This window comes from Eubalaena glacialis, chromosome X (assembly GCF_028564815.1).
Source record: "Eubalaena glacialis isolate mEubGla1 chromosome X, mEubGla1.1.hap2.+ XY, whole genome shotgun sequence".
Lineage (NCBI taxonomy): Eukaryota > Metazoa > Chordata > Mammalia > Artiodactyla > Balaenidae > Eubalaena > Eubalaena glacialis.
The window spans coordinates 22973550-22998224 of record NC_083736.1 but is presented as its reverse complement, the minus strand read 5'-3'; the positions used below and the strand labels follow the sequence as shown (position 1 = coordinate 22998224).

The 24675-nt window shown below is 41.1% G+C and overlaps 1 pseudogene; it reads right to left on the bottom strand.

Annotated features, from left to right (window-relative positions):
- Positions 1-19848: 19848 nt before the first annotated feature.
- Positions 19849-20623, bottom strand: LOC133081726 (melanoma-associated antigen B3-like; annotated as a pseudogene).
- Between the last annotated feature and the right edge of the window lie 4052 nt (positions 20624-24675).

Here is a 24675-nt window from a genome sequence, read left to right as displayed (position 1 = left end):
GGCTGATTGTCATGGTCTAATAAGGCCCTGGTCAATTAGGCCCTGTATAACAGGGGCTATGTGCAACAAGGCCTCCCGAAGGAGAATACTGTTTTCTATTGGGCCATGTATGTCCAGGTTTTAGATGGACTATCATGGGACTGGCTCCTACAGTTTGTTCCACCCATCCCTGGGCCCAGACCTCAGGGTTTACTCTGGAGAGATCAACTTGCTCTGTCCGGGGAGGTGTGTCCTCAGCCATTAACATTATCATCTTATGCCTTTTGTCTAAGGGGACACCAGACTCCAATTTGTCTCCCATTAGGTGGGTAGTAGCCCCCAATTTATGTAAGAGATCTCTTCCTAGTTGGGGTATAGGGCATTCAGGGACATACAGGAAGGAATGGGTAAGCATGTGTTCACCCAATTTACATTCGAATGGCTCTATGAATGCCCATTCTTGGGCCTTCCCTGACACTCCCATAATTTTACAACTCTTGGACTGAGTTTGCCAGATCTGGTATTCAGAACTGAGTAAGTGGCACTGGTGTTGACTAAGAATTCAACAGGCTTTCCCCCTATGTCCAATGTCAGTCGGGCTCCTCAGGGGTCAATTGAAGTGCCAGGTTAGGAGCCCCCTGGCCCCCATCATTCTTTATCTATTTGGACCATCTGCCTTCGACAGTAGTGGCCAGGATCTGCCATTTCCATCCCCCTTTGGGCATTCTCTCTTCCATCATCCCTCTTGTTTACATATGGTGCACTGATTGGGCCCTAGTTTCCTTGGCTTGCTTGCCATCTCTCAGTGGGGGCCTGAGGTCACTCACCAGAGTCAAGAGTCTCGGGCAGTTAGTCCAGATTCTTGTGCTGACCAGTTGACATTGGACGGCAACAGCCAGTAGGTGGGTCTCTGAGCCTTTTTATCCTCTGACTTTTCCTCCTCTATATTTCAGTTATTAAACACCCAGCCTTAACCAGGTGAAAGGTAGGGGTATCAGGTTCTATTTCCAGTTTCTGAAGTTTATGCCTAATGTCGGGGGCACTTTGGGAAATGAAATAGGACCTCAGGATTGCCTTCCCTTCCGATGACTCAGGGTCCGTGGTAGTATAGATTCAGAGGCATCCCCTTGAGGCTCTAGGAATGCAGAAGTGTTTTCTGTTGGCTCCTGATTGATTTCCTTTATCTTATTCCACTTGACAGCATCCTTTCCTGCTGCCTGGATTCCTTTTAGGATCCTATTTTTATAATGGGTCAGCCTCTGTCTTACACCCCCTCTCCTTTGTCTCGGTGGTCCCAGTTAGGTTTGTTATCTGGGACCCCTTGACTCCCTGGTCTGCAAATAGCATGACCTGCATTGATTCTCTTCTCTTTGTCTGCAGGCTTTTGAAAAGACCCTGGCCTTTTCTTCCCATTAGGAGTACATTGAGGAGGCTCTAGATGTTAGCCAGGTGGGGTCATGGATCTGAAAGCTTCCCCTAATTAGATTCAGGAACCCTTCTGGATCTTCCCCCAACCGCTTTACTGTGAGTTTTCCAGCTATACAGATCAGAAGTGGTAAATGGGATGCATATACCTGGATGAATCCTTCTCCACTGGGGACCTGCCTCAAAGGGAGTACTTTTCCTAGTGGGTTGTTGGACCCTGGCTGGTAATTAGTTCTGCTTCGTGTACTTGCTGAACTGGGTTCTGGGGGGATGGGGCTGGTATGGAGCGGGCCCCTCCGGCCTGTGGCCCAAATCAGGACATATGAAGGAAGGGAGTAGGGAAGGAGCAGTAAAAGGGCTAGGGAGGGGATCAGGGAGGTCCTCAAGGGGAGAGTGAAGGACTGGTATTACGTCAGTGGAAGAGAGCCCACGTCCCTTTTGAAGGCTTTTGTTCTGATATAAGGCCATAAAAAAGTGGACATAGAGAATTTCGTCCCATTTCTTTTGTCTCTGGCATAGCAGGTCCAATTGTAAAATGGTGTTCTAATTAAAAGACCCATTGATGGGCCAAATTTCCCCATCTTCCAGCCGGTATTGGAGGCAGGCTGTATTACATAGGAAGATTAAATGTTTTTGGTCAGGGGGTGATACCTGAAAAATTCCCATCTGCAGGATGCACCCTAATGGGCTATCCTTAGGTATGGTGGACGTTTGGTTCCCCATACCTTAGATGTTCTGTTTTGGATTTGTTGCCAACTACTGAGGGGGGTGGTTGGAGTGATTTGTTGGCACACAAATGCCACAAGATTTGACCCAAATAAGATTTCTGGTTTGGGAAATTTGGAACCAGCCCCAAACTGTTGATGGATTCCTCAAGAGAAAAAAACTAGGAGGCATCCAAATAGCATGGACTCTGATATAACTGGGGGTCCTCCTTGAATGTGTAATGGGCTGTGCTTGGGATAGTTAGTCTCTCCTCAGTCAGAATGTCCCACAGGGGGGTTGGACAGGTCTGCCTCTGGGCCAGAGCAGCTTAGCCATGTCACTTCCTGACCACCTTGGTCCCTTAGGGAGTGGCACAGCTATCTGAGGCAGGGCTCTTCTCTTTCCTCCTTTCGGCCGAAAGGAGTTTTCCGACTTCCCACTAGGTGAGATCTAAAAGCATGAGGGATTCCCACAGGGTACTCACCAGATCATTGGAGTAGCTGGTATTCTGTGCTGATACTGGGAAGAGAGCCTGTGGAACCTCAGTCGGTAAAGAATCACCCAAGGTTCGCCTCCCAAGCAGAGTGGGGAGGAGAGGTCGGGCAGTGGGTGTTTCCTGTTCTTGCCAGCAGCTCACAGGGCTTCCCAGTAATGGTCTTGTGAGTGGCTCACAGGGCTCCCCAGCCCAGTTCAGAGAAACTAGCACTGACCAGAAGAGGTCAAGTCCGCGGTCGCATACCTACCTTGGGACCCTTTCGCATTTGGACGTTCTCGGTGCCTTTTCCTGAACTCAGATCAAGCGTCCTCATTCTGTTTTGTCAGGTGGTCCTTATTACCTGGGCCTTGTTCTCGTCTTACCTCTTGGCTCACGGGGCTGCCCACTTTCCTTTACCACACTGAATGTGACTATGGAGAATGCTACTGTTGACCCCTGGAGGTGGGTGAGGAGGGCAAAAAGCCCTGGTGTAACTGCTACTGCCTTGTACAGGGGTCAAGAGGTCAGCACTACTGGTGAGACTGTGGACAAGACTGCCGTGGTCCCCTCTAATCCACGGATCCTCACTGTCCCCAGGTGTGCAGTACCGAAGGAAGGCCAGCCAGAGGCAGCAGGCAGATACTCATTATTGAGTTTCAGGCTCTGATCCCCAAGGATGCCGGAGTATGATCCCCTCAAGGGCGTGCAGTCCAGATTACTCTGGGGGCTACGCTGTGTGTGCACCCCACCCAGGTATCAGGTTGCTGGGCAGAGTTGCTTTGATTTGGCTGCCAAATCAAAGCAACCTGTCAGAGTGTCCTCAAAGACCAGAGTCAGCCATCCTCACGTGAACCTCCCAAAGCCTCCGCTGTCCTCCTGTTGGAGCCAGGGTGAGCCCAGAGCCTAGTGGATAAGTGCAGGCAAAAAGACCACAGTCGGTCTCTTCATGGTCCTCAAAATTTGTTACTGCCTGGGCCCCCACAAGGGTCCTCCTGCCTGGTGTAGCTTGCATCAATAGAATGAAACTGAATTCAGTTCAGAGAAAATGAAAGCTTTATTTTTTGATCAAAGAATGGAGAAGAGCAAACTTGCTTTCTAGAACACATGTTCTCCCCAAAAGGCCGTTGGTGGGGCTGCTTTATAGGGTTCTTGTCAGCAGGGAGGGGACAGTTCTTGCCGGTCAGATGCAGCCATGCTGCTCACAGCACTCCAGATCAAAGTGCCAGGTGCAGCATTTCTGCACATGGTACACTAAGCTAAAGTGTCAGGCTGAGCCATTTTACACTAGGAACTCTGGTCTGAAGTGCCGGATGCAAGACCTCTGCATGCAGTACCATATGAGCAAGTGAAACTAAACTAAGCATAAAGGAAAAAAAATAAGGAAATCTTGAAAACTTCTTATAAAAAGCCAGGGCAGGGACTTCCCTGGTGGTGCAGTGGTTAAGAATCCGCCTGCCAATGCAGGCGACACGGGTTCGAGCCCTGGTCCAGGAAGATCCCACATGCTGTGGAGCAACTAAGCCCATGAACCACAACTACTGAGCCCGCATGCCACAACTACTGAAGCTCACATGCCCTAGAGCCCGCACGCCACAACTACTGAGCCCATGTGCTGCAACTACTGAAGCCTGTGTGCTCTAGGGCCCGCGTGCCGCAACTACTGAGCCTGCGTGCCGCAACTACTGAAGCCTGCATGCCTAGAGCTCGTGCTCTGCAACAAGAGAAGCCACCACAATGAGAAGCCAGTGCACCACAACAAAGAGTAGCCCCCGCTCGCGCAGCTAGAGAAAGCCCGTACGCAGCAATGAAGACCCAATGCAGCCAAAAAAAAAAAAGAAAAAAAAAAGCAAGGGCAGAGAAGATTTTAATCACAACTGAAAGCCAAAAAAGCTATAAAAGAAAATATAAAAGTATTTTTTAAGTACAACAAAATATAAACCAAATTGATCAATGGGTGGTAGATCTAAAGAGAAAAAGTAATGCAATTAACAACTAGTTAATTTCTATAAAATAGCAAATACTCTTACAAATTGACAAGAAAAAGGCTTGTAATCCAATAGAAAAACATGTAAATAGACATACAAATCTAAAGAGTTGACAGACATGTGAAAAGAGGTTCAAATTCACCAGCAGTCAGGGAAATGCCAATTAGAGTAACAATGAAATACCATTGTACCTATTAGAATGGCTAAAATTAAAAAGTGCTCTAATCTCTATTGTTGATGGTGACTGAGGAAAGAGGTACTTTCATAACTGCTAGTGAAATTCTGATGTATTAGAGACTTTTTAAAAACAACTTGGCAACATATAATAAAATTAAAAATACATAAACCCACTCCTGGGAATCTATCCCATAGAAATAAAAGCACATAAGGACATATGCATGCAAAAGTTCATTGCTGCAATATTTGTTTTAGTAAAAAAAGGGAATCTCTGTCATTAGGAAAATGTCAGGATAAGTTGTTGTGGCACATCCATACCATTAGTTATTGTTATTTAAAATAATGAATTAGAACTTTATCAGTTGAGTTGGATGTTTTTCACATGTATTATTGAGTGAGAAAAACAAGATGCAAACGTGTGTCCAGTGTAATGCCATTCTTATAAAATCAACAGTGACAAAAATAAAGATTATACTTATATAGAGAGATATGTGTATGTATTTATACAGGACATGTAAGGATGCCGACCATGTTATATTGGTCATCTTAAAGGCAGAGAAGGGGACATATACTGATTTGAGAGGAGGGAGAAGAGGAGAGCCAAGCAAAAGAAGACATGTAAAAAAAGGCTGCACTAAAAATAAAGCATCTATATCCATTTTAAGCATGTATTTTAAATTATGTATCTATCTCCATATATTTAATAAAATTAAAAATACAAAAGTGCAAAGATATTCGAATATCAGTAACACTAGAAAATCAATTCTTATAAGCAGATTCCATTTTATTCTTAAGTATATTATAACCTTCAAACTATCAACTTAGATATTTCAATATTGTATTGCATTTTTTGGTTGTTTAAAACCACTCACTGCCAAAAATGGATTAGTCACTCAGCTATCTAAGAGTCTCTTTTGAATATGGTTTAGGTTGGCATAGGTTTCTGTTTTTTGTTTTTGTTTTTTTTTAAATAAATTTATTTATTTATTTATTTATTTATTTATTTTGGGCTGTGTTGGGTCTTCCCTGCTGCATGCAGGCTTTCTCTAGTCGTGGTGAGCGGGGGCTACTCTTCGTCGTGGTGCGCGGGCTTCTCGTTGCAGTGGCTTCTTGTTGCGGAGCATGGGCTCTAGACGTGCGGGCTTCAGTAGTTGAGGCATGCAGGCTCAGTAGTTGTGGCTCACGGGCTCTAGAGCGCAGGCTCAGTAGTTGTGGCGCACGGGCTTAGTTGCTCCACGGCATATGGGATCTTCCCGGACCAGGGCTCCAACCGTGTCCCCTGCATAGGCAGGTGGATTCTTAACTACTGCACCAGCAGGGAAGTCCAGGTTTCTGTTTTATAATGTTTTCTTTTAACATTCATATCTTCAGTATTCCTTATTGTGCCTCTTAAACTGTCCTTTATGTTCATTCTAAAATATGTACATCTCCCTTTCTGTGATGGTTTGATTTATCCTAATGATTCTTTCCTCAGTTCTGCCATCTTAATTTTCATCTTATCATGTTGTTTTATCACCTCTCCCTTGCTTTATTGTATTTCTGTCTTGAGTCTTCAGTCAGAGAGTTGAATGTTTGGTTATATTTTCTTAAACATTCATTACAAAATATTTGGCCACACTTTGTTTCTGCTCTGTGGCAACATGTTTCTAGTAGGTGTGCTTCATATGTTAATTAATGGTGATACTCTTTTTTTTTTTTTTTTTTTACATTTTTATTAATGGTGATACTCTTGATCTCATATTTTAATAGTGTTTTTATAAAACTGCTGTATTAGTTTGCTTTTAAAATAATCTCTCATTAACATTGTTATCCCAGAAATCGGCAATAATAAGAAGATTCATACTTTTAGTTAGTCTTACTTGTCCTTTTTGTTTGGGTAGTCAGAAAAAAGTATTGAAATTTTGATAGCCTTCATCTTAGTTCAGTCTTTTTTTTTTTTTTTGGCCGTGCCGTGGCGCATGCAGGATCTTAGTTCCTCCACCAGGGATCAAACCTGTGCCCAGTGCAGTGGAAGCGCAGAGTCTTAACCACTGGACCACCAGGAAAGTCCCTTAGTTCAGTTTTTCAGTTGCAAAGTTTGGACAAAGCAGTTTACATGCCTGTTTTTCGCACTTTTTGGATTTTAATGTCTTAATTTAGTATTTAGTATTTTAGATGTCACAGATGTCTATTTAACCACTTGGACAATTTAGAGAGTAATTAGTAATTAAATACTATTTTCAATAACAGTAATAAAGTTTGCAAAACAGTAAAACAAAATGATCAAAATGAGCTATCTGAAGAAATGTGTTTTAAATAAATACACTTTTATAGGGGAGGAAAAATAATTTTTCCTCTATTCTTCTAGGTTCGTGGCTGAGACCACCCCCCTAGAATAAAAAGACAGGTTAACAGGAAAAAAGCACAGGAGTTTAACAATACGTATGCCTCCTCTATACATGGGAGATACTCCGGAAAACTGAGTAACTCCCAGTTATGGCCTGAGCCACCACCTTAAATATCATCTCCAGCTAAAGACAAAAGAAGATGTTACAGGGGAGGCCAGTTATGGGAGGTTACTAGGCAAAACACAGTGTACAAGGGTAAGGTTGTCATGCAGATATAAGTTGTTGTCTTCTCCATCATTAAAAGTTTCTGGAGATTTAGAATCATCCTCTTCTTCTGGTATAGAGAGGGAGACACCCTTACAAATGGAGATTTCCCTTATAAATGTAAATGTTTCTTAAACTTCTAAAGAGTAACTTCTTGGTTTTCAGAGCTTCTTCTGTGTCTGCAGTTCTTAAAAATAATCAGCTCAAAATAATCCTTATGCCAAAGAGATATATTTTGGAGTGGTAAATTCTGCTACCTTTCATTTTAAGAGTAAAATAAAGTAACATCCATCAGCAGAAACCTCTTTGGCATTTCAGAACTAGATTCTCTAAACCAAGAATTGGAATTGATATAAATAGCCATTACTTTCATCTCACACTGAGAGATTATTTAACTTCAGTTTTGTAACGTCAACACAGACCTCACAGTCCAGAGCTATAATTTCAAATGATTTTTTTCTCTTAACTTCTTGAATGAGTTTTTGTCATTATCCATACAGCCTTATTTTGTAGAATACAAGTCAAAGAGGGGATTTGAAATGTATCCACTTTTTAGTACCTTTATGGTCCTTTTCACTTCTCACATTCTATGGATCTCTATTGTGAAAATTTAAAGGTATTCATTTGCTCTACACAGTATTTTTCCTATTATCTGGCTTGTGATGTGATGATTAACTTGATATTCTGGTTGAAAGAATTAACATAACCCTCATACAGGAATAACTCATTTCCAAGAGAATGTGATTCAATACAATAATGCCAACTATAATTGAATGTGTAATGCTATTAATCAGTTGATTTGCTTATTTTCGAGCACTTATATTGGTAATGTGCTTGATGCTGAACAGAATACTCAAAGGTATCTTTCAAAAGGGAATTTATATCATTCAGTATCCTTTGATTGTTCAAATAAAGTATCAGCATATTAAGGTCCACTAGGACCATTGTCAATTATTGTTCAAAATAATGGAATTCTAATTTTTGTTATTTCTGTTATTTTCACAATATCCTAGTAAAGTCACTACAAAATGAAAGAACATAAATCATCCTTTCCTTTACTATTTTAGCCATTTAATGCTTTTTACTTTCAGACTAGATAATCAGGTTAAAATTTACTTTTATTGAAGTATAGTTGATTTACACTGTTATGCCAATCTGTTCTGTACAGGAAAGTGACTCAGTTATACACACATATATATTCTTCTTTATATTCTTTTCCTTTACGGTTTATCACAAGATATTGAATATAGTTCCCTGTGCTATACAGTAGGACCTTGTTATTTATCCATTCTAAATGTAGTAGTTTGCATCTATCAACCCCAAACTCCCAGTCTATCCCTCTCCCTCCCCCCACTTGGCAACCACAAGTCTGTTCTCTATATTTATGAGTCTGTTTGTTTTGTAGATAGGCTCATTTTTGTCATATTTTAGATTCCACATATAAGTGATTTGTCTTTTTCTGACTTACTTCACTTAGTATGATAATCTCCAGTTGCATCCATGTTGCTGCAAATGGCATTATTTCATTCTTTTTATGGCTGAGTAGTATTCCATTGTATATATGTGCCACATCTTCTTTATCCATTCCTCTGTTGATGAACATTTAGGTTGTTTCCATGTTTTGGCTATTGTTAATAATGCTGCTATGAACATAGGGGTGCATGTATCTTTTTGAATTTTAGTTTTGTCCAGGTATATTCCCAGGAGTGGGATTGCTGGATCATATGGTAATTGTATTTTTAGCTTTCTGAGGAACCTCCATACTGTTTTCCATAGTGGCTGTACCAACTTACATTCCCACCAACAGTGTAGGAGGGTTCCCTTTTCTCCACACCCTCTCCAGCATTTGCTAATTGTAGACTTTTTTGTTCTGTTTTGTTTCTTTTTTTCTTTTTTACTTTCCTCCTTGTGATGAGGACTCTTAGGATTTACTCTTTTTTAAATATTTATTTATTTATTTATTTGGCTGCGCTGGCTCTTAGCTGCAGCACGTGGGATCTTCATTGCCGCATGCGGGATCTTCGTTGAGGCATGTGGGATCTTTTTTTTTTTAACATCTTTATTGGAGTATAATTGCTTTACAATGGTGTGTTAGTTTCTGCTTTATAACAAAGTGAATCAGTTATACATATACTTATGTCCCCATATCTCTTCCCTCTTGCATCTCCCTCCCTCCCACCCTTCCTATCCCACCCCTCTAGGTGGTCACAAAGCACCAAGCTGATCTCCCTGTGCTATGCGGCTGCTTCCCACTAGCTATCTATTTTACGTTTGGTAGTGTATATATGTCCATGCCACTCTCTCACTTTGTCCCAGCTTACCCTTCCCCCTCCCCGTATCCTCAAGTCCATTCCCTAGTAGGTCTGCATCTTTATTCCCATCTTGCCCCTAGGTTCTTCGTGACCATTTTTTTTTTTTTTTAGATTCCATATATATATGTTAGCATATGGTATTTGTTTTTCTCTTTCTGACTTACTTCACTCTGTATGACAATCACTAGGTCCATCCACCTCGCTACAAATACCTCAGTTTCGTTCCTTTTTATGGCTGAGTAATATTCCATTGTATATATGTGCCATATCTTCTTTATCCATTCATCTGCTGATGGACACTTAGGTTGCTTCCATGTCCTGGCTATTGTAAATAGAGCTGCAATGAACATTTTGGTACATGACTCTTTTAGTTGCTGCATGTAGGATCCTTAGTTGCGGCATGCGAACTCTTAGTTGCGGCATGCATGTGGGATCTAGTTCCCTGACCAGGGATCGAACCCAGGCCTCCCCTGCATTGGGAGTTCAGAGTCTTAACCACTGGACCACCAGGGAAGTCCCTGTAGACTTTTTTTTTAATATAAATTTATTTATTTTATTTATTTATTTTTGGCTGTGTTGGGTCTTCGTTGCTGCTCACAAGCTTTCTCTAGTTGCGGCGAGCAGGCGCTACCCTTCGTTGCAGTGCATGGGCTTCTCATTGCAGTGGCTTCTCTTGCTGCGGAGCACAGGCTCTAGGCACGTGGGCTTCAGTAGTTGTGACACATGGGCTCAGTAGTTGTGGCTCGCGGGCTTAGTTGCTCCACGGCATGTGGGATCTTCCTGGACCAGGACTCGAACCCGTGTCCCCTGCATTGGCAGGTGGATTCTTAACCACTGCGCCAACAGGGAAGCCACCCTGTAGACTTTTTAATGCTGGTCATTCTGACTGGTGTGAAGTGGTACTCAGATTACAATTTTAACTCAGTTACAGGTAAGTATAATCATTTTAATCTACATAAATATAATTTGTGCTCTATGTTTGGTATGGCTTGACAAAATAATATTATATAATGTGATACTTTCATTTTGTAAAGAATAGTGTGGCATATTATTTTAAAGATTTCATTGAGTTAAGAAATTTACTTAGTTTCCTGCAATTTAAGAATCCCCCTCCCCTCACTATATATAAGAATTTATGCTGGACCAACAGCAAATCAAAAAATGAGTATCTCTTATTTGCAAAATGAATAACTCCCCATTTGTAAAAACTAAAAAAGAAAGAGTGTTTTGAGAGTTTGAAAGACTATTTAATAAGTATGATCACATGACTGGCAGGCAAAGGAGGAAATTTTAGTTTCTGTTTTATGCATTGGTCCAAAAACATTCTTTGTTTCTCTAGAAGAAATTTTGTACACCATTGGACCATATCATGAAATAGTCACATTTAATTGTTTTTAAAAATCTTGCTATAATGTGCACTATCCCTATAATACTTACATGCCAAACTTTTAAATTTCCAAATATCGCCTTAAGATCAGTATTGTATTCATGGATAGCAGGTGCCTTGGACCCATGCCGTATTTTAGCACTATGGTTTAAATTTCAATTTCCACAAACTTTTCATGCAGTGAGAGAAGCAATTGTACATATTAATTCTCATGGGCCTTCTGTCAGTATTCACTATATGCATTCTTTGTAAGAATGGGTATTACTATTTTATTATCTGACATGGAGCCCAACGTGCTGAAATAGTTTATATATTTCCGTTTTTTGAAATCATTATTTTAAAATATTTATATTCTAACAATTACATGTGTGACATTGGGGATAGGTTACTTTATTTACATAACCTGTCTTTGGTCACATTGTAGGTGTATCTATAGCTTTCCAAGGCAAATTAATGATTTCATCATTCTTTAGGCTATGCAATTGTAGATCCAATTTATAATATTAATGTCATTACCAATTCTGTGTGATACTTCGCAAACCACTTAGCTATGCATTTAAATTGTGTCTGTATGAAAAAAAATTTGCCTCACTAATTCAGAAATGTTAAAAGTGATGGAAAAACTAACTCACAGAAAACAATTTATGATCTTAGGAAAATATGTACTTAAAAGTACTATATGATTTAAACAGTATTGTTGAAGAAAGTACTTGTTTTTAAACAATTTTTAGCTTTTAAAGGGTTAATTCATTGAGACCAGAAAGAATGCTGAGAAAACTAAAAATCAATCATTGAAGTCTTTACTATTAAGTTGTTTAACATCCTATTATATATACCCAATGATATTCAGCAACTGTTTTTTTCTTGAGCCAGTAGTATATAAGCCTTTCACCATTCTCGCTTCAAACATGCAGAAGAAAATGTTTATTTTATAAAACACTTCACAATCATAGAACTTAAGATTGTTTCACCTTAAAAATAGGGGAATGGAGTAAATTCAGTGAAAATGGTGGAGTACAGAATTCCAGAACACTATTCTGAAACAAAAACATCTAAGAAACTGGCAAAAACTGTCAGAATAAACTTTATTAAAACTCTAAAAATTAATCATAGTTTTACAACAACTGAGGAGACTACTTAATTTAAAAAGGGAGGTGACTTAGACTGGAAGAATTAATATTGTTTTAATGGCCATACTACCTAAAGCAATCTACAGATTTAATGTGATCTCTATCAAATTACCTTTGACATTTTTCACAGAACTAGAACAAATAATCCTAAAATTTATATGGAACCATAAAAGACCCAGAATTGCCAAAGCAATCCTTATGAAAGAGAATAAAGCAGGACGCATAACCCTCCCAGGCTTCAGAGAGTACTGCAAAGCTACAGTAATCAAAACAGTATGGTATTGGCACAAAAACAGATATATGGATCAGTGGAACAGAACAGAGAGCCCAGAAATGAACCCACACACCTATGTCAATTAATCTTCAACAAATGAGGCAAGAATATACTACGGAGAAAAGACAGTCTCTTCAGTGAGTGGTTTTGGGAAAGCTGGACAGCTGCATGTAAATCAATGAAATTAGAACACACCCCCATACCATACACAAAAATAAATTCAAAATGGCTTAATGACTTAAAGATAAGACATGACACCATAAAACTCCTAGAAGAGAACATAGGCAAAACATTCTGTGACATAAATCGTACCAATGTTTTCTTAGGTCAGTCTCCCAAGGCAATAGAAATAAAAGCAAAACTAAACAAATGGAACCTAATCAAGCTTAGATGCTTTTGCACAGCAAAGGAAACCATAAACAAAACAAAAAGACAACATACGGACTTGGAGAAAATATTTGCAAACAATGCGACCAACAAGGGCTTAATTTCCAAAATATACAAACAGCTCATACAATTCAATAACATAAAACCAAACAACCCAATCAGGAAATGGGCAGAAGACCTAAATAGACATTTCTCCAAAGAAGACATACAGATGACCAATAGGCACATGAAAAGATGCTCAACATTGCTAATTATTAGAGAAATGCAAATCAAAACTACAATGAGGTACCACCTCACAGTGGTCAGAATGGCCATCATTAAAGAGTCTACAAATAACAGATGCTGGAGAGGGTGTGGAGAAAAGGGAACTCTCCTACATTGTTGGTGGGAATGTAAATTGGTGCAGCCACATGGAAAACAGTATGGAGGTTCCTTAAAAAACTAAAAATAGAGTTGCCATATGATCTAGCAATCCCACTCCTGGGCATATATCCAGGGAAAACTCTAATTCAAAAAGATACATGCACCCCGATGGTTATAGCAGCACTATTCACAATAGCCAAGACATGGAAACAACCTAAATGTCCATTGACAGGTGACTGGATAAAGAATATGTGGTACATATTTACAATGGAATACTATTCAGCCATAAAAAAAATGAAATAATGCCATTTGCAGCAACATGGATGCAACTAGAGATTATCATACTAAGTGAAATAAGTCAGAAAGAGAAAGACAAATACCATATGATATCACTTATATGTGGAATCTAAAATATAACCCAAATGAACTTATTTACAAAACAGACCCACAGACATAGAAAACAAACTTATGGTTACCAAAGGGGACAGGGGGGTGAGGGAGGGATAAATTAGGAGTTTGGGATTAGCAGATACAAACTACTATATATAAAATAGATAAACAACAAGGTCCTACTGTATAGCACAGAGAACTATATTCAGTATCCTGTAATAAACCATAATGGAAAAGAATATGAAAAAGAATATGTATATATATGTATAACAGCATCATTTTGCTGTACACCAGGAAGTACAACATTGTACAACATTGTAAATCAACTATACTTCAATTTAAAAAATTGACCAGAAAAAAAAAAAAGGCAAGGGAGCTGAATCTTGATAAGAGAACTTCGTGGAATTTTCACTTACCTCTTACCTGGCTCCTCCAATGAGTACTGGCCTTAAGGAAGGGAGCCAGCTTTCCAGATATGGGTTCCTCATGCTAGAGAGAGCAAAACGGACCTGTTCTCAGGAAATTGTGGTTGTTTTGGCCTATCTAATGGCTCCCTGAAGGATGAGTTCAAAGGACTCCTTTTATTTCTCCAAACTCTAAACTCTCCCAGGGAGAAGGCATTTTTCTGTGCACTGTTTGTCAAAAACATTTAAAGATAAGCCACTGGTGCCTGAAGGATAACAGTTGGAACAAATCTTAGGCAAACCAAAAAGCATGGGAAAGAGTGAGATGCTTTGGGGAAAAGGAGCTTTGAAAAGCTACCACATATTCCTGGGAATCTAGAAGATCATATGAATGCCCAGGACTAGTTAATGCTAAAAAATATACCTGAAAGGCCCTAATCTCTCACCTCAGGCTCACAGTTAGGCTCCACGCAAGCAGGAGAAGTATAGGCAAAGTTGTAAATTGCCCAACTGATTGTAGAAGGCATGCTCCAACACAAACATATAGAGCCCATCTGCAAAGAATGGAGGTGATTTATATTTTTTATTCCAGGCATTAAGGAAATCTCTGTCAAATCACTAGCTGACCAATAACCTAATTGAACAGAGATGTCAGTGACCACTCATTACAAAGAACACATATCTTAAAAAGTTAGTTCAGAAAATTAATGAAGCAAACAAACAGAAACCACAGCAAGAAGCAAAAATAAGCCATGAATAGGGGAAGAATCTGATCTCAAAGTTGACATATTATAATATTCAAAATGTCTAATTTTCAAAAAAAAATCAGGTATGCAATGAAAAAAAGTATGGAAAAAAGGAAATTAATAGAAACTGTACAGGAGGAAACCCACGCATTGGACTTACTAGACAAAGAACTTAAATCAACTATTTAAATATTATCAAAGAGGTAAGGGAAACCAGGAACAAGGAACTAAAGGAAACTGTGAGAATTAATGTCTCCCCAAATAAAGAATATAAACCAAGATTTAGAAATTATTAAAATGAACAAAATAGAAATTCTGGAGTTGAAAAGTACAATAACAGAAATAAAAAATACACTAGAGGGATTCAGTAGGGGATCTGAGCAGGCCAAAGAAAGACTCAATAAACCTGAAGATAGGTCACTTGAGATTATATAATCTCAGGAACAGAAATAACAAAATAAGAAAAATGAACAGTGCCTAAGAGACCTGTGGAACATCATCAGTTATGAAAGCATACATATAATAGGAGTCTCAGAGGAGAGAAAGGGGCAGAAAGAATAACTGAAGAAATAATAAAGTTACAGTTTCCTGTCTGACATGTGAGGAGCTTAGAAGTCGTCATTCCATCCTAACAACAAATAAAAAGCTAAAAAATCAATAAATTTTGTTAGATCTGCCAGAGAGGTGAGACCACAGAGCAAACTGCTGCCCCTCTAATTGGAAAGGCAGATAGTTCAATACAGAGAATCAGAACTTACCAGAGCAGAAACCTCCATGGGAACCGTGCCAGGGTAGGAAAACCTGAACTGTAATTGAGAAATTTCTTGGCGGCTCATTGTGGAAAAGTCTGAGAGTTAAAAACTCTCTACAGGGACTTCCCTGGTGGTGCAGTGGATAAGAATCCACCTGCCAATGCAGGGGACACGGGTTCGAGCCCTGATCCGGGAAGATCCCACATGCCGTGGAGCAACTAAGCCTGTGGACACAACTACTGAGCCTGTGCTCTAGAGCCTGCATGCCAGAACTACTGAGCCCGAGTGCTGCAACTACTGAAGCCCGTGTGCCTAAAGCCCGTGCTCCGCGACAAGAGAAGCCACTGCAAGGAGAAGCCCATGCACTGCAACGAAGAGTAGCCCCCACTTGCCGCAACTAGAGAAAGCCCGCATGCAGCAATGAAGACCCAATGCAGCCAAAAATAAATAAAATTAAATCTTTTAAAAAAAAAAAAAAACTCTCTACATTTTTGTGAATTTTACCTCCAGGAGCTCTACCAGATTGTCACAGTGAAGAGTAGAAAAGAAATCCCTTTGGGCTTCCTGCAAAGGGAGGGAAAAGTAATCATTTGACATGCCAGAGCATTCTGTTCGTAACAATGCCTGCCCTCAGAAGAAACTATATTATCAGAGCCTAATCTATTGGAGTTTTATCAAAGCCCAACTGGTCTGGGAGAAATAAAATACCCAACTCTAGCTTTCTCTATCCTTCGATGTGGGACAAGGGAAATAAACAATTCCAGTTCCATATAGCCATCCCATCCAGTTTAAGAGGGGCGTGGGACTGAGAATCACTTGTGAACTTTGTAGCTAGTAGGTCAGAAGTACAGGTAGCAAACTGGGACTTGTGATTGGCATTTGAAGTAGATTCAGTCATGTGGGACTGAATCTTTAACCTGGGGGATGTGATGCATTCTCCAGGTAGATAGTGTCAGAATTGAGTTAAATTTGTAGGACAGCCAGTTACTGTCCGCTGAGAATTGGAGAACTGCTTGGTAGTGTTGGAAAAATCCACACATCAAACTGGAGAAAATCAAAGATAAAGAGAAATTTTAAAAGAAGCCAGAGGAAAAGCAACCTATCTGTAGAAGAGCAAAGATAAGAGTTACATCTGACTATTCCTCAGAAACCACACAAACAAGAAAAGCGTGGAGTGAAATATTTAAAGTGTTGAGAGGAAAAATAGAGGATTTCTCTATCCTGCAAAATGATCCTTCAAAAGTGAAGAACAAATTAAGACTTTCTCAGACAAACAAAAATTGAGGGAATTTGTTGCTAGTAGATCGACCTTGAAAGAAATAAAAGAGGTCCTTCACAAAGAAGGAAAATGATGTAGAATCCATATAAAGAGAAGAGAATTAGAGAAAGAATAAATGAGAGTGAAAGAAAACTTATATTTTTCTTATTCATAATTGATCTAACAGATATCAGTTTGTTCAAAACAATAATTACAACCATGTATTTGATGATTATGGCCTATGTATAAGTGAAATAAATAATAGAAATAATACAAGGGACAGGAGGGAAAAATTAGGAATACTTTGTGATTATAAGCTACTTGCACTATCTGTAAAGTGATGTAGTGTTATTGCAAAGTGAACTTGGATTTGGTGTAAATGTATACTGCAAACACTAGGGCAACCACTGAAAAGAAATTTTAAAAAATAATTGATACGATAAAGGATAGAAAATGGAATCACATAAAATGCTCAACTAATTTTTTCCAGTTTTATTGAGGTATGAATGACAAACATTATATACATTTAAGGTGTGAAATGTGATGTTTTGATATACATGTACATTGTGAAATGAGTCCCCCAATGAAGTTAATTAACGTAAAAATCACAAAAGGCGGAAGAAGAGTATAAAACAAAAATAAGAGAAAAAAGGGCAGCAAATAGAAAACAGTAACAAATATGGTAGATATTAACCCATTCACATCAATAATTACTTTGAATATCAACAGTCTAAAAACACCAATTAAAAGGCAGAGATTGTCAGCGTGGATCAAAAAACAAATCCCAACTATATGTTGTTTAGAGAAAGAAACCCGTTTTAAATACAAAGATACACATAGATTAAAAGTAAAGGAATGAAGAGGGATATACCCTGCTAACGTTAATCAAAATAAAGTGGGAGTGGTTATATTGATTTCAGACAGAGCAGAGTTCAGGGCACAGAAAGTTATCAGGGATTAAGAAGGGAATTACATAATGATAAAGGTGTCAAATCTCTAAGAAGGCATAACAGTCCTTAATGTGTATTTGCCTAACAAGAGAGCATCAAAACGTGTGAGGCAAAAATTGATAGAACTGTAAGGAGAAATAGATGAATCCAATATTATAGTTGGAGACTTCTGTGCCCCTCTATCAGAAATGGACAGAACCAGCAGGCAGAAAATCAGTAAGGACATAGTTGAACTCATCAACATCACTTATCAACTGGACATAATTGACATCTATAGACTACTTCATCCAACTGCAGAAGACACATACTTCTTAAGCTCACATGGAGCATTCACCAGTATAGACCACATTCTGGGCCATAAAATATATCTTCACAAATTTAAAAGAATAGAAATCACACAATTTCTGTCTCAGACAGTAATGGAATTAAACTAGAAATGAATAACAGAAAGATAATTGGAAAATCCCCAAACCATGGAGATTAAACAAAACACTTCTAAACAACACATGAGTATAAGAAGAAATCTCAAGAGAAATTTGAAAAAAATATTTTGAACTAAATGAAATGAAAGTACAGCTTATCAAAAATTGTGCAGGTTTTTGTGTGGACGTGAGATACAGGTGTAACAATTACTTTGCAAACTGTGTTCAAATGTAATGGAACAGGGCCCAGAACACCTACCTTACCTCTGCCAATGGAGAGTTTCTTTCTAGTTTATCCAGGATTCAAAAGTCATTTTGCGCTCCAAGCTTAAGTCTCTCAACTCTGAGACACACCATGTGAAGAGCTGGCCCTTGTTCCTCACTCCCACTTAACTCCACATGACATAGCTAAACTTAAACTTTAATCTGAAGAACTTGCAGTTTCCCAAATGGATGTACCTTGGAGCATCTAAACTTAACTCCCACTTCATTGCGTTTACCTGGACCTCAACTCCCTCACTCTTTTTAATTGTCCCTCTGGTTTACCATATATCTTACCACCTTCCTTATAAGATTACTGCTGCTAGACACAAAGATCCTAGCATCCCCAGAAATAACACAGTGTATTCCAAAGAGCAGATGCCCAATTAATGTTAAGGGAATAAATGAGCCAGGGAGCATATTATCTAATTTATTAAGATTTAATTTCTCCTAAATTCTTAAGTAAGCTAAACAAATCCAGGTATGTGTCATTTAATTTTTACTGAATAACAGACTAAAGAAGATAAGGAAGAGATGAATTGATAATCTTTTACTTTATTTTGCTCTATTTCTTGATGCCAACAATTTTACTACTGACTTATTTCACTTTTCTAAAGTAACACCTATTCCAATGCCATGTTACCCTATTCTAGATCAAAAATAAGAGTGAATGTTTCCCAATTTGATTCACAAACTATAAAAACTCCTACTTGCAAACTTGATACACAGCAGTAAATGTATAAACAAGTGATTCATAAACTTATACTCAGAAGCTATTTAAACCATCTATTAATAGAGACGACATTTGAAAAATAATGAAGAGAGACAAAGAGACAGAGATACAGAGAGACAATGAGAAAGAGAAATGAAAATCTCCAAATTACCACATAAACAGGAAAATAAAGATGATATACATCCATGGTGAAGGAAGTGATCTCCAGGGAGTTGGGATGCTCTAAGTCAGGGGGACAGCAGGGGATAGGGGCTGTCTGCTCCACTGAGAGCAGAGTGTAGCCCTTAGAGGAGGCCGCAGAGAAGAGCTGGTCAGCAGGTCAGGTTCCAGAGTTGGAAGAAGGACACACTGGGGAAGTCCAGGGAGAAGGGTGCTGTAATGGTAGAAAGAACTGGAGCTGGACAAAATACCAGCTTCTAGACAGTTAGCTCTCAGTAAGATCCTAGGAAAATGAAACCCAGGGACAATCCCCAAATATTGATTTATTCTCATGTTTACTCTTCCCTTCAGTAGGCCTGCTTTTAGCACTTTGGCTACAAGTGCCTTTTTATTGCTTGAGATACATTTTGGAATAGTGCAAAGAAAAGTGAATTAAGAGACAGGTCTGCCTCAGGCTGGGAGGAGTGGAACAGTGTGGCCTCTAGACAAATTCAGACCAGGGGTCTATTCCCAGCTCTGCTAATAACCAGTCTTGTGAACTTGAAAAAACTGTGAGTTCTTCATCTGCCAAGTTTGGTAAGCCCTATCTTATAAGGCTCACTAAATCTTTGGTGATGAGCTACCTGGGCTCCCCATAGATGAAATGTTTCCTTCCAGCATACACTCGCATCATACTCAGGAATTTCCAGATGTCTTCCTCAGTGGCACAGTTGCCCTTCATGAAGATCATACCCAGGAGATTCATCAGGAGACCGGTCTTGGGTAACCCCCTTCCACCACGCACCCTCCCATTGTTGGGAAGTTTCAATTTGCTGACAAGATTGTAGCAGTGACTGGTTGAGTCGACTTCCTTCACATCTACTGCAAAGACTATCTCAGTGCACTCAGAGGCTCTCTTGAGAATCTCAGCAAATCGGCCGTGGTAGCTTTGGTGGACAATCTTCAGCATATCTTCCTTCATAATGGGCTGTTTCATTTTATACTTGTACAGAAGGCACTGCTTCAACAACCCAGCCTTCCTGGTTAAAAAGTCAGTTCCTGAGCTCTCAGTGAAGGGTGGGACCTCATAGGCGCTTGCCCTATCCTCATGTTGGCCGTTGGAAGCTTCATCAGATCTCGTGTAAGAAATGCCTGCAGAAGTAGTGGTGGTAGTTGGTGCTCTTTGAGGCTCCTGGGCAGTGCTACATGACCCAGCAGCAGGCAGACTTTGGGTAATGCCTCCACACTGAGGAGAGGAGGTGGTAGTGGACTCCTCTTCTGCTGCTGCTATGGCCTGGGCACCCCCACAACTCGGTCTCACCTCCGGCCTGGTGGCGTTTATCACCAGCATGGACCTTACTCTGCTGACTCTGAGGCATGGTCGAGGACAGCAGGAAGGAGTATATACAGGAGGTCAGAAGATGTGGACACCTGGAGGAAGGAGAATAAGATGCTATGAGCACCTTCATCAGGGAGATTCCTCCCTGGCTTTAACCAAGGCCACCTCTGCAGGGTCTTTGAGGGCACTGCTCTAGGCCCCCTCAAGGCTTCTGTTTTGGTCAGCCTGTCCCCTGAGAACCCTGTGGAGGATGTTAGAACCTTAGACTGCGGCCTGCCAGCCCTGCCTGGGGTATACTGGGATAACAGCAGGGGCTGCCAGTAGGAAGCCTCTGTTGTGGGGTGTGACAGTCTTCTCAGTTTACAGTCAGGATCATCATGTCAACTGTTGGCAGGTCAAGGGCCCCCTCTATTCTGGTGCTTTGAAGTTGACACCTCAAACCAAATCCAATACTTCCCTGAGACCCCAGAGGAGGAAGTAAAGGGGTTCCTTAGCCCCTCTCTCTGTCAGGGGGCACCCAACTGAGAGCTATGTGGAGCCCTCTCTGTCATGGGCTGCTTGGGTGCTCAGTTGTCATTCAGGATACTCACCTGTTCTCCAGGTAGTACCTGGTACACCTCCCCTCTGCTGACTAGTGGCTGCAACTTCATACTAACCTTATACTCTTCTCTCTTACATTTGATGTAAATAAGTGAGGGTGATCCTCAGCCTGACAGCCCTGCCCTGAACCTTCAAGTTCTGAATGCAAAGGTGGGGCCTAGATTTTTTGTTATCTATTCAATGACTGGTGGTCCCTTCAGTCTTTCCCTTCCTTTGACCCTTGGCATAGTCTGGGACTTCTCTCTTCCTGCCAGCGTCTCCTGAGACACACCCCACCCCAGGAGGATATGAGGGTTCCCCCAGCTGCCAGTGGTCTCCAAGGCTGAGAATAGGGGATGGATTCTCTTGTACCCTATTTGTGGGTGTTCCCCCCAGACAACTAAACTCCTGGAAAGATCTGGAAATCCTCCTACTGTGGGGGATAAACTATCCCTTATAAACAAAATCTCTCACCTCCCCACCTCCCGCCTCCCCACCACCCTCAGCCTTCCTGCCTCCCACCTCCCACCCCCGGCCTCCCCCATCCCCCACTTCCCCGCCTCCCTCCATCCCCCCACCCTCCCCTCCCCGTGATACCATAGGAGAAAATGAGTGTCAGTCATCACATCACCAGTTGCACAGACACCCCAGGCTGCCAGCAGGGCGGGAATTCCCTCAGTCCTCACATAGGGTCCTTATCCTGACTCCTGGCCACACTTGGGATGCTTTCCTCTGCTAACTTGAGGCCCCTCCCCTCAAACCAACGCCCTCACATCCCTGAGACCCTCCTCTCAGAAGTAAGCCTGATAGCCCTGCGCGGGGCTTCCCAGGCTTGACGGAAGCAAGCAAGTTCTGTGCCACTTCACTGTTCTGGGGTTGAGGTCCCCTCAGACCTCACTCAGAGTTCTGTCTTTGAACTCCTTCAGGGCAAGGCCCTCAGCTTCCTGATCTATCAAATAGGAAAGGAAGGCTTCCCTCTACCTGACTGCCATGCTTGGGTCCTCTGAGAGTGGCAAGCAGGGCCTCGTTGGGACTTTCCACCTAAGTTTCCTCACCCAGACTCTTGCTAGCGTCTTCTCCTCCGTGTGCTGAACTGGGGCTGCCCACATAAACCAAGGCCCTCACCGCCCTGAGAGCCTCTGGGCCGAAATCTCCCTCAGCCTGACTGCACTGCGCAAGGCCTCCCAGGACTTAGAAGAGGGGCGGGGTTTTGGAGGGGAGGCAGGGGTTGGGGGATGTCTCCCATTCGTCATTCAGGCTCCTCACCTCGACTCGGTTCCTGCTAGAACCTGGAACTCCTCAGCCCTGAGGCTGCTCGCCGCAGGAGGCAAAGTCTCTCACCTTCCTCAGGCTCCCTAGGAGGAAGTGAGCGCTACCCCTCACCTCACCACCGACAGGGCCTCGATCTCTGGCGCCCCCTCTGTTCTGGGGTGGAGGGCACCCTCAGTTGCACACAGGATTCTCAATTATACTCCTTTCAGACCCTTGGGAACTTCCCTCTGCCACTGCCCTTACAACAAGGTCCTCACCTCCTTGAGACCTTCCTTGCAGGAGGCTGCCTGATGGCATAGGTCTAAGATCAGGCTAGGGAAAGTCTCTGCAAGACTCCCTACACTACAGAGAAGTGGTGTTCTCCTCAGTCATCATTCACCTAGGTCCTCGTCTCAGCTCCTGTCTCTTTAATGAATGGTTTCCTGGGAAGTGCCACATCCCTGCAAACTCTTGAGTACTCTCTCCACTGTAAATCTTACGACAGTGGGTCTGTGTCTCAGGAAAGACGTGAGATGGGGAAGCTGAAGAGCAAGGTAGAGGACTCACATAGGAGGTGAGCTTTCAGAGAGAAAACAAAAAACACGCTGATTATTTCTCCTCTACCACCCAAACTTGGCTTCTAATGTAACTTCTGTTCTACAAGACTTACATACTACAGGAAATAGGCTGAGCCTGATAATTTTGTGAGACCCCATCTTTCGAGGTTAACTGACACTGCATATATAGATGATCACATTGTTACCAGATAGTATATCCTTCCTTTCATTATTCATATCCTTCATTTATTTTGGTTTTCTTATCGCCCTGGCTATGTATTCTAATCCAGTACTTTGGGCACAAACTTTTTTTTTTTCTTCAGTCACCTGAGATATACTATGGAGTAGTGAGAAGAAAAGTGAATAACGATACGCAAGGTCAGCTTCAGGGTGGGAGTGGTGGAACAGTGTGTGCCCTACAGAAATTTAGACCAGGAGTCTAGTCTAGCTGTGTCACTTAAAACCTTGTGAACATGAGAATATTGCAAGTTCTTCATTTGCCAACTGAGTTTGATAAACCCTATCTTGTATGACTGTGGGAATGTATGTATTGTGTATAAAGCACCCATCAAAATGACTAGCAAATATTGGGTGTTTCATGAATGGCAGTTACTATTTTTACCTAGACAATATCACCCTCCTATGTAGGAATGTTTTCTTAAATCCAGCATATGTCAGAGAAAATGCAATGCTCTCAGACAAAACACTACCAAATCAGTCAAAAATTTGCTTTAGCAAGTAAAATTAAGTATCTTGTCCACACTGGGAGCATTTATTATTTAATTTTAGTGTGGAGGTGTTTTTTTTCCCCCACCTGGATGCAACTCAAAGTTCCTAGAATTTTGTTATGCACCGACTCTTTCAGTCCTTTCCAGCTGCCCTTCTATCTAAACCATGTCCATTTTTATTTTTGTTTCTTCCCCACCAAAATCTAGCCCTCTCTTAGAATTTGCCAAATTATACTCAAGATAACCTAACTAAAATGCTCTTTTAGTGCATTGGGATCTGGCTCTACCAGTTCAAGGCAGAAAGTGTCAACGGAGTGGCTCCTGTGCATCTCACCCATTGGGGCTCAAGGCAGGCTGCCCCAAAATGTGCCACAAAGGCATATTGATTACCTTGTATTACGGTTACTGAAGAAATGGCCAACGCAGGAGGGACAGTCTGACCCTCCTTTATGTCTCCCTGAAAGCAGGAAATAAATCTCTCATGTGAAAGATGTACTCCCTGCATCTGGAGGTAGAAGGACACCCTTATAGCCAGAAATAGGAAATTCAGGCAGAGAAACCTATATAAACAAACCTTGTTACTTCTTTAATTTACTACCCCAAGCCCAAATTCTGTTTAGATTCTTCACTAATTGAGCACTCAAAATGCAAGTTTATTTGTCCTGTCCATTCCTCAAAACTTTATTGTTTCTTCGTCTAAAAATATAAAAGCTGCCTTTTTTGGGCCACTTCTTAGGTCCCATTTCTAAGAAACCTCCATGTGCATGAATTACAATTTGTTTCTTTTTCTCCTGTTAATCTGTCTTGTGTCAATTTTGTTATTAGTCCAACCACAAGAACTCAAGAGGTGTAGGGGGTAAATTTCCCCCTCCCTGACAGTTGGCAAGCCAGGCAGGAGGCTTCCCATCCTGAGGCTGCTGCAGCTGAGAGATCCTGGGACATGTGACAAAGGCCGCAGAAGGTAAGATTTCTTACCA